Below are 15,516 nucleotides of genomic sequence, written 5' to 3'. Positions count from 1 at the left end.
ATGAGCGGCAGATTGTCCAGTTTATGACTAGATGGCTGGCAACAGAAATCCTATTTCCAAACTGACCCCTGCTTTCCAGCATGGCATTCATTAATTCCACAGTCTCACATTTCTAGGAAGATGTCAGTCATGTATGTGATTTTTCTATCAGCTATTAATGCCAGATCACAAGGTGAGAAAGCAGGGGTTTTAATCTCAAGACCCTCAGGAGATGGAGCTGAATACATTTGGTGTGAGCCATGTGTCTGGAAATGTCAAGGACAAATATTTTTAAAGTAAGGAGTGTTCATATCCATGTGTAATCTTAAGTACTACAGAAGTGATCCAAAACATAGCCCTTTCCTCCTTGTTATGATTGTTCAGCTGTAGCCAGCATATAACTGCAGCTTCCCAGGAATTAGCTAGGCATCTCTGCACTTAGGAACTTGCATATTTACACTGAGCAACATTTTAAGGCTCTCCTAAAGGCTTTGCCCATGACAGGATGTTTAGTTTTCTATTTGCAGAAAGGAAAAGTTTTATTGTAAAAGTTCCCTGTCTGTCTCCAAGAACTGTCTGTTCCTCCATTCTGAATGCATGAGCAGTTCCTCACCCCAGCATTTTGTGTTGTTCCTCATCAAGGCTCTATTCCTGTGGTCTGCAAAAAGGCACCAAATTTATGACAAGCAGACGGGAGAAACAATAGGCACTTCCAGCAGAAACCCGCTTTGCCAGCCCGCAGCATCAGCAGGACAACGATTTCATGTACCAAGGGATGATACCTAACTGACAAAGCACAGTCAGTGGTCACTCGTTTGCCCTTCGCGTGCCGTCACTCATTTTCTTTCTGTGAGCCTACTGACAATTATTCAAGTTCAAGACTTTAGGGCGCACAAATTGTCAGTCTCCCAATGGATGTGTATCAGGTGTGCTCATTTCTGTGTTACCGCTTAGAAAAGCGAGAAAGAAAAATTTCTGAAGAATCAGTGATGGTGTGAAACCCTTTTGAATTCTTTTCCTAGATAGCTTGCTGTACTGCTTGAAATACAGATCCGAGCCTGCTTTTAGCTGCTAACTGCCATATAACATATTATCCTACTTACTGCACACAGTTCCAAACATCTTGTATCTGGAAGCAACAAGGGAGAAGGCTCCTTTATCAAGTCAATCTCAAATCTCATTATGTTCCCCTACAACAGTTTCCGTAAACATTCAGCAATTTTCAGTGTCTGAGTTGCGCAGCTGAAGAGGTGCATAAACAGGCTCCACTGAAATGTGAAGATGACTGATAATGTACTAACATTGAGACCCCTTGCTGTGATTATTACCCCCTGAGTGCTCCTTACAGAATGTGCCTCTTATCTCACACTGACAACGCTAATAGAATATGCATAGCCCTATTAGCATACAAGATAATAGCACCCTGGAGGGGACAGAGCCATAAAACTTTAAGTAGAAATCAAAACAGAAGGAGGAAGAAAAAGGGAACATTGTCACAAGGAAAAAAAAAAAAAAAGAAAGAAAAGAGCCCGAGGGCAAATTTTGCAGCAGAAAACACACGTAGTCATAATTCTTGTTCTAGTCACCATGCGAATGGTAATAGTCCTTAGTCCCATGAATACTATCAGTGCCACGTTTGCTGTGAAACATTAATTGAGATAATGTGCCCCTTTCGGATGCAGCAGGGAGTCGTATGTCAAATTGTACCACAACAACATTACAGCAACATCTGCAAGGAATACACAACAGCAATTGGGGCACCCTGCACTGGGGAAGCCCAAGTGGGCCTTTGCCTTTGCAGATGGCATCTGCAGGAGCTGCAAGGAGAGCAGGGCAGCTGCACACACACATACCTGCAGCAGAAAACTCTGCAGGTTGGCCGTGTTATCTCTTGACCCTCCCTCAGTCGCTGGATAAAGCCTCACACAGCTCTTTGAACACCAAGGCCTTTCTTCAGTCACGTCTGCCCGGTGCATTCACATTTGTTCCATGTAACCGTCCATTGTGGCAGAGCTTTCACTGCTCACCCATGGCTGGCAGACAGCCACGCATTCATATGCTTTCCATCTTACAGCAATAGCCAAAGTAAATCTTTCAGTGCTTGGCACAAGAGTGTGAATTCAATAAAAAAGGCTTCAAACAAGTTTGAGATGGCTTGTCTCTAAACAAACGAGGAACAGTGAGCTTTTCTAATGCTCATTGTGGTTCAGTTCCTGCCTGCAGCTAAATGCAGATAACCCCCAGCAGCACTGACAGCCCCGTCTGGTACACCAGTCACCTGTCAAGTGGGCACACCAGTGCCCACACATCCAGCTCATAGGGCTGGAGAGAAGTGACCTGCTCCTTAGCAGGAGCTTCAACGGGGACAATCAAAGGTCCTTGTTGGCTTCATTGTGAGATGTGAAACGTTGCAATATTAGCACTGAATGCGCAGAGCCCGGGGTAATCGCTCTGTGCTTTTTCCCTTACAGAAAGATGGTGTCAGGAGGTAACAAGCACTGGATCCCTGTGGTGCATTTTGAAGCATCGTGCAAAGTTTTCTGGGATTCTTCATAGCATTCACTGTGGTTTCTATAGAGCTACACTCTTTGTGAAGTGGCTTTGTGTTGCAAAGTTTTTGCAGCTTGTGGGAGTCTGCTGCACTTCATTTTGGTTGATGGTATTTTATGCTGCTGGTTTCAGCAATTAGAACACAGTTGGAAAGGACTCCAGTAAAGAAAATCCAGCCATTTTAGAAAAGGAAAGTGGAGAGAGGTTATAGGAAAGACTCCTGAATGCACCTCTGTAGTGTCTGCATTTAAGCAAGCATGCATCCTCTCCACCCATGTTATCACAGGAAAACAGGTCATCTCAGAAACACGTGTGCTGCTCTGGGACACTGAGTGGTGGTTCCTATCACTTAACCACAGCTGAGAAGTGCTTGCAGATGTGGAAGTAATATTTTGTGCATTAGGTGATTAGCAATTACCTGCTTTAAATTGTTCTTTGTATTAAAAAAAAAAAGAAGAATCTGAAGATGCTAAAAGCTTGGTGATAAAAGATGTACTATAATATGACAATGGAAACAGAAGAACGGAGAAAAGTTTGTGCTTTCTAGAGGAAAGCGAGTTACTCCCATGTCAGCTTTGATCTGTAACTTTTTACTGTATCTCCTTACTTTCATATCTTTCTGTAGTGAGGCCCAGCCCCTGTGTTTGGGTCTTGCCACGCTCACATACTGAATTGCTCCTCAGTTCAGCACTGCACCCAAACACAGACTTCTTTCTAAAAGTTTAACCTACAGATGTCAAGGTTTTGCTTGTGGACATTTCCTGGCTAGAACAGTGGAAAATCTCCCAGTAAAAATGTGTTAGTTGTGCATTACTTACGTATTCATCCAGAGAAGAATAGATGCTCAGCACAGCAAGGCTCTGTGCATGCGAGGGAGAAACACAGCGCATGTGTGCACTTCAGAAAGACTGACTGGGAAAGCCAGAAATACCAGGCAGCTCGTTTCAACAGCAGAGGCAGTCATTTAATGCATAAGTAATTATTCCAGAATAAATAAGTATCTTTTTTTCCCCGTGCTAAGGCATAACTTTTATTTAGCTGACATTATCTCCAAGGATCCTTAGCAGCCCAGGACACAGCAAAGTAATACAGTGCAGTCTGGATGCTGTTATGTATTTATTAAGTTGTATCAGGGCCCATTTAGTAGCAGCTCTGCAGTTTATCAAGTAAATATCGAATGCCAAATACAAAAGAGAAGAAAATAGCAACATAAAAAATTTATCTTTGGGGGGAGGAGAGGGAGAAAGAGAGAGAGAATGGTGCTGATAATGTGATTGTGCCTTCAGCAATAGTGGTTAATATCCTTTTGCAAGGGGTGCGGTGTAAAAATATTCCAGAGCTGGGGGAGGAGAAGCAAAGAGAGGGGAGCAGAGCTGTTGTTTGTTTGTTTTAAAGTGTATTCTGGTTGCAGGCTAGGTCAGCGGGTGGCCAGACTGAGAAAATGAGTCCCCCGGGCTGTAATAATTGTAACTGTCAGGGAAAAAAAGTCAAGGTCTTACATAGCAGTGGTCTGCTCTGACTTCTGACCATGGAGAAATATATATGAAAACTACTGCCTGGGGCACTATGGGAAGAAACCAAGAGGTTTTAACTCCTGGTGGCTTGTGCTTATGAATTGGAAACCTCATTTTGCACCTTGGTGGTTTGTATCTTTCTGATTGTTTTCATTTGCAGTATAAATGAAGCTCGAGATCCTCCTCTCCTTATGCCTACATCTGTGATGCAATGAGCATATATTACTAAGCCAGCTTTGTATTTCTGAGTACCAAACAGCATGGAGACTGATAACTGATAACTGAGCTTTTAACAGCGAATATTCACAAGGAAAATTTGAATCTAATTATATCTGCAGCACATTCATTACTCACCAGAGCTCCACAGCTGCCTGCGATGGATTAGTCCAGAGTTGCACACAGGTAACTTCATTGACATCACCAGAAATGTCCCTAATATAAAAATAATGCAAGAGAGAGGTAAGAGGCTGAAAAAGTTAAACCATGCAGGAACAAATCATGTAAACAGAAGGAAAAAAAGAAGCCATAGATTGTCTTCTTTTTTTCCTTTTTTTTTTTGTTGTTTGGTTTTAATTACGCAGCCATGGACTAGCAAGTGAAACTGGTCAGGCTCCTCATGAATCATCAATCTGATCCTTTATTTAAGAAAGTGTGAGAGCTTTCATGAAAAGTTTGCTAACAAACCTGAGCCCAGAGCATTTTGGTTATTCATTATTAAGTGGAATAGAAAATATTTATGTATGTAGCGAGACCCCAAATAAACCATACAAACACCAAGCACCAATTATTCTGAGCTTGATCATGACAGCAGCATCCAAGGTGTTGCTGGTAAATGAGGATAACTAATGCTGGAAAGTGATTTACTCGTTGGAAGCCACCACAGTAGTGCACTGGGTAACTTTTATGGGCCCCATCTGCACTTTCCCCACTTTCCTTACAGCCTGCCTGTGTCTTGTGAAGGAAGTACAGCACACAGAGTGGAGACAGAGAGAGCAGTAAACGTTTGTAGTAAGGGACTGAGTCCTGTAGAGCAGACAGGCACGAGTATGAGGAGAGAACACAGCCATGGCATTCGTGCCTGTCGGGGTTACACAAACAGCTCCCCTGCTTTGCCTCCCAGTAGCCCCAAATCTCAGTAATTCACACTTCGTTGCATTTTACAGAGAGGGAGCAGGAAGAAGGGGAAAAAAAGGAGGACACATATTTCAGAGCCTCAGTAAAGTCCTTTCCCTCTGCAAGGAGCAGTGCTGGGAAGAGCACAGCAGAGACTCAAAGCCCAGCATGAAATACAGACCACAACAAGAGCACATTTACACCTTCTTACCCTACACTAAACTTCTTCACATTATGATTGGGAAGAGTATAGTTTCCAGAGTAGCATCCAGTCTCTCAATTTAGAGATTTCAAGCACAGAAAAACTCCCACTTCCCTTTGGTGGTCATTCCAGCAGCTAAGGACATCCAGTGCTAAGAACTTCTTTGAGTTTGTCTCCTCACCAGCAGTCTTTTTTCCTGCTAATGAGGTCTCAGTGTTCCCTCTCTGTGAAGACCCCCAAGTGTGGCAGTGAGGTCAGTGCTAAGCAAAGAGCACCAAAGCACCTGCAGTGCCTCCAGGTTGCTGCTTTAAAGACAGGAGCAGGAGTGGGAGGCTCAGCTCCCACGGGATGCAGGCGATGCTGAGCCCTGCAGAACCTCTCTCCCTTGCTGATGCTCTCAGCCTGGAACAGGTGCAGGGCTCCCTGTGCCCCTGCATCCCCAGAGCATCGCTGTGCCCAGCAGGGACAGCATCAGCCCCGTGCTCAGCCCCCACTGCCCGGCCAAGCAAATGATTGCTCACACGGTTTTCTACTTTGAGGTGAAGGTGGTACGTGTGGAAGATCTCAATGTCACCACAAAGCAGGGAGGGAGGCTGCGAGGAAGAGGAAGGCAGAAACCTTCACAACTAATGTCAATTTTCTGCATCAAATATTTTGATAATTAAACAAAGCTGATCAAGAGAGGAAAACAGCATGTCTCCAGAGCTCCGGAAGCAGAGGCCCATTAAATAGAAGAGTCAGAAAGTGCCAGAGGCGGCAGCCTCAGATTAATGGCACTCCAGTAATAGATTTTCCCAGGCACAGTCACACAGGAGACAACTACTGTGTAGCCAGAGCAGCGAGGAGGCCGTTAAAGCCACAGTAACATTAAATCACCTGGTACCAGGGGCGAGGGATGGATGGGAGAGCACGGGCTGCAAGGAGCAGGGAGCAGCCTGCTTGCAGACCTTACAGCAGGGGAAGCAGCAGCTCGGAGGTACGATACACACACAGACAGACTGACAGCAGTGCCAGCAGGGAGGCAAATATCTCTTCCCCAGATGCCCAATATCTGAGCAAATGTCTCCTCCCAAAGTGGAGCAGCACCGAGCACTGCAGTGTTGGGTTTTGCTGAGTGTCGCTTCGTTTGCTCTTCTTAATCAAGTGCTGGCTTTATCTCTGGTAGTTCTCCATTACTTTCAGGGTGTTAAAAACACCATTTTGAATTTGTTAAAATGCACCTACACTTCAGGAAAGGAATGAGAAGTAATGAGGTGGGGAGGCAGCCCTGCTTCCTTGCTGTCCCGTCGGCTTTATCTCAGCAGTGTTTGAACTGATCCTCCTTGAAATGGCCATCTTGTCTAAATCACTTCTATCCACTTTTATAATACAATAACAACAGAAACAAGGGCTTCTTCCAAGTCAGGCTGGCATGGATTAGAGTCCACTAGGAGAGCACTTTGCTCCCAGCTGGGGTGGATGGAAACCAGATGAAGTGGCTGAAAATCGGAAACAACTTTTTAGACGTACTTGAATCCCGATACGATCACATCACAGGGATGGGTTAAATTTATGATCTTATCTAGGATTTTTGTTTGTAATCAATCCCAGGCCCACTGGCTATCACTCACTTATGATTTCCCTGTGCTAACAAGGAAAAGTTGGGACATCAAACTCTGATATTAGCAGATAGGATCAGAACTGGAACGCCGCACAAAGGAAGAAAATAGTAACACCCAAAACCAAAGGACAGCTCTGCAGGATGTGGATTTCAGCCTTTGCCCACTTTGGCCCATGCTGCACACATGGACTGTGGTGTGTGCAGAAAACTCCAGTTTCCAGGCAGAAAGATCTTGGGATAAAAGCTAACAAAACAAATTAAAAGGGAATACCCTGAGATCAAAGTACAGCTTCAGCATGGAAGTTATGTATCTTTAGTCATGCATATGAGTGGGGTATGCTCCAAAATGCATTGATCTCCCTGTTTTTTCCTCGTTACAACATCTAGACACGGTATATGTCCTTAACAGGTGACTTTTCAGTAGCAAATAAGCAGCAAAGAATTGGGAAGGCACAAGAACACCACTGCTGAGCATTCTGCACAGCCCTGCAGACAGCAGGGAATTCCAGCTCCACACAGAATCGCTTTCTTCTCATCTTTGTAGGGCTCTGAGTCTAACAGTGTGACAAATCTGTTAATGTTTCAGCAGGCAATCTTACATTTGTACATCCCCTTCAGTCATTTTCCATATGGAATTGGAAGTGTTTTTTTTCACAAGCAGTCTGTTGATTTCTTTCAATAGAAGCATCAAAACATTGTTCAAAATAGAAAAGTTTCAACCAAGACATTCAGATTGTTTCAAAAATCAGAATTATTGGGCAATCACTGTGAGTTTTGTAAAGACAAAAATTGCATCTATTGCAGAAATGGGACAGGTTGAGCAGTTTGCCTATGATTCCAGGTAGGAAGGTGAACTAGGAGTCCCAAGCTCCAAGCCCAATCCTTTCTCATAAATACTTGGATACATTCAGTGTGCGTTTGGTCCATGAGCTCACAATCAACCCTATGCAAGCAGCAGCCTGTGGTGTAATGAGCCCCCCAAAGCAAACACCACAGCAGCAGGAAAATAGCTAGGGCCAGGCTCTTTTATTGTGTACAAATCATATCCATAAATCAAGAATGACTCATCTGAAGTTATTGGTGTTGCTGTGATTTAGAATGAATGGATCAGAATCTGGTCCCCACATTTCACACATTTCTGAGAATCAACATTTGTAACTGTATCAGTAGCCTGGAATGTTTCCTAATTGGCACCAAATGTGAAACAGCTCATTACCTGGGTAGGCAAATAGCTCTAGAGAGATGTCAGAAACTGAATGTAAAGTACGCATAGAACATAAAGAGCAAACAAGTTCCATGCGCAGATAGGAACTGAGGTGTAACAAGCATTAAATAATAGCTATAAAATTTTATGTATGTACACGAATTCCAATATTACTTCATCCAAATTGATGCTTACATTTAAGGTGTGTGCTGTTTTCCTCTCTGCGTGATAAAAATATTACTCATAAAATTTGTATTTGCGTTGTACAAATATCTTGCAAATTTGTACCACTGTACATTGATGGCATGGAGATTTATGGGCGTGTGGAATCCTTTGAACCTATGAGACAGTGAGCAGCTTACAGCCCAGCTGTGGAAATATTGTGTTACCCACGAGCTTTGTCACTCAGCAATACAGGTGTGCACTTTGGGGCTGATGTCCTTTCTGGGAACCCAATAGAAGATCTGGGTTGAGATGTGTGAAGGAACTCGAGAATGGTGCCCACAAGATGCTGAAAGCCCAGCATCAGGCAACCATCTTCTCTGTTAATCTTCAGAATAAAAAGTGCTTGAGGATCCCAATGTTTATTCAAGCAAATCAAGTTAATAAATCCTGTTAAAATGTTACTAGAGTTTTGCTGCTCTGTTTGAGATTTGTACCCTCCAGTCCCAACGCTGGCTGGGGAAAGGAAGTGCCATTAACTAATGCAGGAAATAAATCCTGCTTTGTCTGCAGCAAATGTGGCTCCTGGACATTCCTGCCAACAACAAACCGTGAGTCTGAATGATGCTGAGATGCTCCCTTCCTGCTGATAGTGTCAGCATGGCAGAACCCCATGCTGCTGGATGGACACAGCCCAGGGGCTGGGATGGAGGAGCTGTGCCCCAGCAGAGGAAGGCAGTGCTCCAGGTGGGCACCTCACCTTTGGAGATGGGCAGCGCTGCTGCAAGAGAAATCCACTCCTGAATTGGCCCTAAAATTTAATTTGTTTCTTGGAAAAAAATTCCGTCTTGGCATTTTAGGCAGGGCCTTGGTGATTTACAACACAGTGACATTTTGAAAAAGATAATGTGGGTAATGAATTATTTGCTGATCCAAACCAACAATTGGACATACTTACTTTTCATGGATTTAATCTTTGCCGAGGCGTTAGCTAGCAAGCATGAAATATCACTTTTTGAAGGCATTCTGTTGCATTTATGCAGTGTACAATTACATTAGGCAGCTTTATGACACATTGACTCGGTCGAGTGTGATGCAATGTAATACAACCAAAGTAATACGAGCTTTTAAATGCAACATGATGGCAAAAATCCATCTCAGATCTGATCTTTGTTTCATATCAGATGCCAACTGTCATAATTCACAGGGACTCAAATCCTTCTGGTTTGAAGCTCACGTGGGCTCTATCAAAGCCAGAGGGATGTGCCCGTATCAGCACGGAAGCAGCGTTCACTCAAACTGAACATGCAAACAAATGGGTTGTGCTCACCAGCACGCATCCCTTAAGCTGGAGCTCAGAGATCTCCACATTAGCTGCAATTCCTTTTCAAGCAAAGATACACCCACGAGGCAAAGCTGGCAAATAAGAGCACAGAATCTCTGAATTCTATTTTGCTGCCCAGGAGCTTGGCCCACTGAGTGTCTCTGCTTGCACTGAGGATGCGGCTGTGAACAGGTTGGCTGCTTTAAGGACCCCATCAGCATCCCCTGATCAACTGCTGCACAAAAAGGAGCATCCAAGTTACATACGATGAGGAGTTGCAGTGATTTCCCATGAGCACTGCCCTGAACTTGAATGGCAGCGCTCACAGCAGGCAGACACGGGGCAGGGTTAGGGCTGGATCCTCGCACTGTCACCGTGCTGCTTCCCCACACAAAGCATTTCAGTCTGCTCCTGCACGGCTGGGATCGGACAGTAGACAGCAATGTGTCCATTCCAATTTCGGTTCTGATCCTGGGATATTTCTAACTCTCTCCATATCCTTGATAGATAATGGTTTAATAAGCGATCTGTTTTTTATTTAAAGGGTCGGTAGTAAAACCCAGATCACATTTCTCACTTGGTGGGTTAAAAAACCGCTTACGCTCATTTCTGCAATGTAAAACGACACTATATCAAATCAAACATTTCCAGATGTGGCCAGCTTGTGTATGTAAGTGCAAGAGCAGCGAGAGTTTATAGACAAGCTTCCCAGGTTTTTTTTTAATAGGATTGGAACCCCACCTACTGGCAAAGTCTGTTATAGGGATGTCAGGACAAGAACACATACAGGGTTCATTCCTGGACTGGAATGACAAACCTGCAGAGGGGTTCCTAAACATCTGCTCTCACTTCCACACAAGCTGAGTGCCACCGAAGCCAATATGGGCAACTCAGTGCTCAGCTCTTGTAAAATCCTAAGGGCCCCAAATGCTGACTGCACTGAAAGACACGAGGGAAAGCACAGAGATACTTAAGAGCTGACTGGTGTTTCCAGTACATATTGTGCTTAAAAAGTATCAACTCGAGTAAAGTGATTTTGCTCTTAATTTTGATACTTGAGATTAGATCAGCCATACGCAGCCTTTATTCAGATAACGGTCCCACAAGTCTGAGGAATCACACTCCTGTAATGCACAGTGAAGATGTGCATCACAAGTGATGCCATGATACTTATGGAAAATGAAAAATCAAGACAGAAAGGATAAATATTCCAAATGCCTGCACCTGAATTAGACAAGCTGGAAAGTCATTCTTATATTTCATTTAAAATTTACTTTAAAAAAAATAAAACCCAACACTTTCCATGTTACAGCTTTCATTTGGAAATGAAAATAAAAAAAGACCACTTATGCAACGTTATGTTTTTAAGATTAATAAACTAAAGAAGGAGACATTCCCAGAAAGCAGTATCAGACACTGGCAATCAACTTTTTAACATCCCTGAGTGAGATACTTTCCATCTGCAGGCAGAGCACCAGATACCATTCCAAGGATGCAGAACCCACATTATTTTGCTCCATCTCTTTCATTATTTCAGCATCGACCCAGAAGGTCCCAGGCATTGCTTCCACTGCAGCACAAGGTGCTTGTTCTTGGGGCAGACAGATGGTGTGGGGTGTTTGACATCAATCTGTGGCTCAATGTGGGAATCTGCTGGTAGGGGGAAGGTTCTCTTCTGCTCCTCAGAACTACCAGTCCCACTACTTACATCATCACAGTGGGCTTAGGTCTCGAAATAAAGAGTTCCTTAATGCTAGCCCTTAAATTCCCATTGCAAAACACATGACAGCATCCAGCCCTGAAGCAAGCTGCACGGTGGGACTGGCTCCCTGACACTCCTTTCTTTTGCTCTTACCCATTATGCAGCAGAGAGTCCAGCCAATGTCTACATGGCAATGACACAGAAGGAAAAAGTCCAGATGCTGCCTGACAAAGGGGAGAGAGATTGGGCTATTTGTAGTATCTGGCATATGCACCAGGCATGTCCAAATACGAAGAAAAAAAAAATTCTCTATCTTGGGCCAAAGTTCTAAGAAGAAAAAAAAGAGGTTTTCAGGATGTGAGTCAGAAAGTCCTGGAAAGGTTTGCCTTGACGAAGTAATGATAACGGAAGGATAAGTGAAAGCATGGAGCTAGCTGGTGAGATAAGGCTGAGGTGGACACACATGCTTCCTGCCCACAAGAAGGGAAACAAGGCAAACCTAGTCTGAACATGCCAGCTTCCAAGAGCTTCCTCTGGCTATGGAGCAGCTCGCTCCTAAGAAATGCACTCCTTGCACTCTTGGGCACTGGCATGAAACAGCAAAAGGAGGACGGGATCCACCTGGCCGGGAGGTTTGTGAGCATACCTGCTGCAGGCACTGCCAGCGGCTGCCAGCCCTCCCCTGCCACCTCCAGGGAGCCCAGCAGCTGCACCGAGGGGCTTTCAAATAAAAAGCAGTTTGCATCAGTGCTGGGTTTGCTTGCTCTGCTATCTTCCGTGATCAAAGAATTGAAACAGCTGCATGTCTCAGCTCGCTGGCAATAAAACCTGCAGTTGATTGGCTTTGTCCTAACCCCACAGCTACAAGGAAAGTGCAACCACAGATTTGATGAGAAAAAAGAAGGCGAACACCCAAGCTGCATTTAGCCACGTTCTGCATCTTCCTAACCTGCAGTCTCCTAAGTGCCACTTACCCAATTAATACAAACTCTTCCACTTTATAAGCAAAACTGTAACATATTTAAACAGCTTAGAAACTGCCCACCAAGCCATGTTCCCTATCTTATTCATCAGCTGCAGGACTGACAGTGCATTAACTGAGAAAGAACATAGCTTGATTAACACTTCCCCTGCCATTTCTCTGCTGCTCTTGATTTCTGCTGAAATTCTGCTAAGGCTGACATTTCCCAGCATTTTTAGTGGAGTGGATCTCATCTCAGTAGGGACTGTCTTTTGGACCAGCTCCTAGAACATCCCTGCAGCAGCTATAGTAACTATTTTTATAGGCAAGTTTTATTAGGAAAGTATTTTAAATGGCCTTTGAATGCAATTTAGCAGCTGGAAATAAGGCAGTATGCCAGCACCATGTGATCAGACAATCCATGGAGCACCAACAAGTGCTACCAGAGATCTCTGGTGCTCTATAGACCGTGCATGATAGAACACACTGGGGACATTCAGTGAGCCAGAAGGTGCCCCGACACTGCAAATGCCTGAAAGGCTGAGCTATGCTGTTCCTGGATCCCTTACTAGAAAAGCCCCTATTTTCAGTGTCCTAAATGGCATGCTTGGAGCTAAAATGGCTGCAGAAATGGTGAGTTTTGTTACACAGTGGATGTCAGTTCATCATAAACGCATGTGAGGACAGAAGCAGTACATGTGGCCATCAGTGAGTGTGCAAGAGGAGTGTGAGTTCTGTGCTTATGGGGCTGATTCTGACCAAACAATATGGGATATAAGGCAATGTAGCCCAAGCACACTGAGCCCAACATATTCATCTTCTGCCTCATACCCACGAGGCAGGAAAAGACCTGCTTCCTTCTGCATTCTGACCACAGCTAAGTTTGATTCCAAATAAAGACCTTTTTGTCCTCAGCACCCTTCAAACAGCCCTCTGCACAGCACTCCCGTCATCAGAGCTACTGGGATCTCTCTTCTCAAACGTTTTTCATGTTTTCTCTACAGCAAAAATCCTCTCCAAAAACTGCAACAGAGCTTTGCAACAAAAGCCTGATGGGCAGACTGGGGAATTGAAGGTCCCTTCCAACCCAAGCCATTCTATGACCTGTGCTGGGAACCTGAGATGTAAGAGCTCTGTGGTGCAGCCTGCAGGCTCCAGCCCTGTGACATGGGGCTCCATGTGGAAAATGGGTTCCATCATCTGAGGAGCCGAGGAAAATGCCTTCACCAAATGGTTTGAAAGTCCCCACAAAACAGAACTGCCCATAGGCAAAGGGCTGCCACAGGCTCCTTATACTACAGGGAGACGTTTCTCAAGGGATGCAGAGATCTCTGTGTGGAGCACAGGTGTGGATTGTGAAAGTGCTGAGCACACATCAGGCCCTGCTGCTGGGGCCAGACTCTTGTGAGTGGCCAAGGCAAGAAACCAGACTGGCATACTTGTAATCAATCACAGGTCTAAGAAAGTAAAAACAAAGCTTGAAATAGCTGAGGACCCAGTTCTAATCCCAAGCATCACTGGCGCAGCCACATGCAGAGTTATGCGGTTTAAACTCATGCAGATGAGAGTGGAAACTGGCCTCCATTTCAAGTGCATGCTGAGGGAAAAGACAGCTTTCCTTTTAGACATGACTCCAATTGTACAGTCTGAGATTCAATTAAGCTTTGCTTTCCTGACATCTCCTTCCAAATAAAGGCTCAGTCTTTGTGCTGAGCATTTTTAAAAATAAAATAAAACAAAATCATACATTTGGCAGGACCTGGACATTCCAGCTACTAAATTGTACTGTACTTTATGCAAAATTTCAATGCATTAAAGGGAAGGGGGAGGGTAGCCTCTTTGACCAGTGTCCAACTGTTTAGAACTGTTAAATATGAGTTTTTGCCCATGTTTACATGTGGAATGGAACACAGCCATTCAACCACAAAATGTTCCCAAAGCAAACATCCAAAACCTGGCTGCTGGCAAGGTATATTGACAGGATCGCCTGAAACCAGTCATTCACAGAATGCCAAAACAACAGATTACCATTGGTAAAAAATACACAAGGTTATTTTCTTACGTCCTGGGAAGAGGCCATCGCAAGTGACAGGAAACAGCGACTGGCAAGGCTGAGTGTAGGCTCAGGGTTTTTTCATCTGGAGGGAGAAAAAAGATCCGTGTTATTTCAGATCTGCAGAAAAGCATGAGAGTAACACAATAAAGCTAGCACATGTTGCCAATAGCACATATGGGCAACTTGAATTAGAGCATGCATATTCTGCTAAGTCAGGACTTGCAGCATGATAAATAAAGCAGAGGGAAGGTTGGACAAAGCAGCCAAAGTGGGACACAGCAGCTGCAGATGTGTCAGAGGGGAATGAAAGATCAGGGGGTGCCCTGAGCCCCTTCAGACCGAGGCAACGCTTTGTGACAGTCCACCACGTCCTGACCCTGCAGGGGAGGCTGAACCAGGAGGTTTTTTCCAGCTCCTTCCCAGCAGAGCTCAGGTTCCCTGCGATGCCAGGACCACAACAGCCAGCCACGAGATGTGTCAAAGATCTGGGCCATCCACTGAGCCTCCTAAGAACAAGGGAGTCAAGGACCCAGATCCCTTTGCCAACCCTTGGGTTGGTTCTTGTGCTTGCCATGCCTGTTTTTAAAACCACTTGCATTCAGACTTTCAGCTCCGTGCAACTGCAACCCTCCTGCTTCACAAAGGGCCACAGCTGCACTGTGCCTGCCTGCTGCCTCCCCCCTCCTGCCCCGCATCTTTCACATCACTGAGAGTGACTCGGGTGCTGACCAACCAACAAATAGAAATGTTTTGCCATAATGTTTTCTTTTCTCCTGCATGTTCACACCTCCCCACGAGCTGAGTGATCCCTGCACACACCGGATACGTGTTATTATTCCTCCTGTGCATCGACACCTTGTTGCATGAGCCGTGTTGATCGATTGCAGGTGCCCCTCTCTATGAAACTGGCCAACGACCCACTCACAAACTTGCTGTGCTTGTTAATATTAAAATCATATGGCCAATACCCTCCTAAATTGGTTCAGGCTTGAGGTACTGCTGCTTCCTAGTAGGAACAGGCCTGCAACAGGCTTTCTGCAGGCCCCACTATTTATGGTAAACACTCCGCTTTGTTGAAAACAACATAAAATTTTGAGATAAATCTATTCTAGCAAAGGAAATGTTAAAGTGCCACCACCATCTCTGCTT

General features: G+C 44.7%; 1 protein-coding gene across 4 annotated transcripts in view; it reads right to left on the bottom strand.

The window, feature by feature from the left end:
• PRDM16 (PR/SET domain 16) overlaps positions 1–15,516 on the bottom strand; it is a 324,486-nt gene that overhangs the window by 279,488 nt on the left and 29,482 nt on the right. For all 4 annotated transcript variants that reach the window (XM_090123147.1, XM_031613660.2, XM_031613664.2 and 1 more), the window contains exons 2-3: positions 14,374–14,449; positions 4,398–4,475 (exon numbers count right to left, since the gene is read on the bottom strand). The gene's annotated coding sequence lies outside the window, so the exon portion shown is untranslated. The remainder of the gene's footprint in view (positions 1–4,397; positions 4,476–14,373; positions 14,450–15,516) is intronic.

This window comes from Phasianus colchicus, chromosome 22 (assembly GCF_987193195.1).
Source record: "Phasianus colchicus chromosome 22, bPhaCol1.hap1.1, whole genome shotgun sequence".
Taxonomy (NCBI): domain Eukaryota; kingdom Metazoa; phylum Chordata; class Aves; order Galliformes; family Phasianidae; genus Phasianus; species Phasianus colchicus.
The sequence above is the reverse complement of the archived record's forward strand: the minus strand, read 5'-3'. Positions and strand labels throughout refer to the sequence as shown.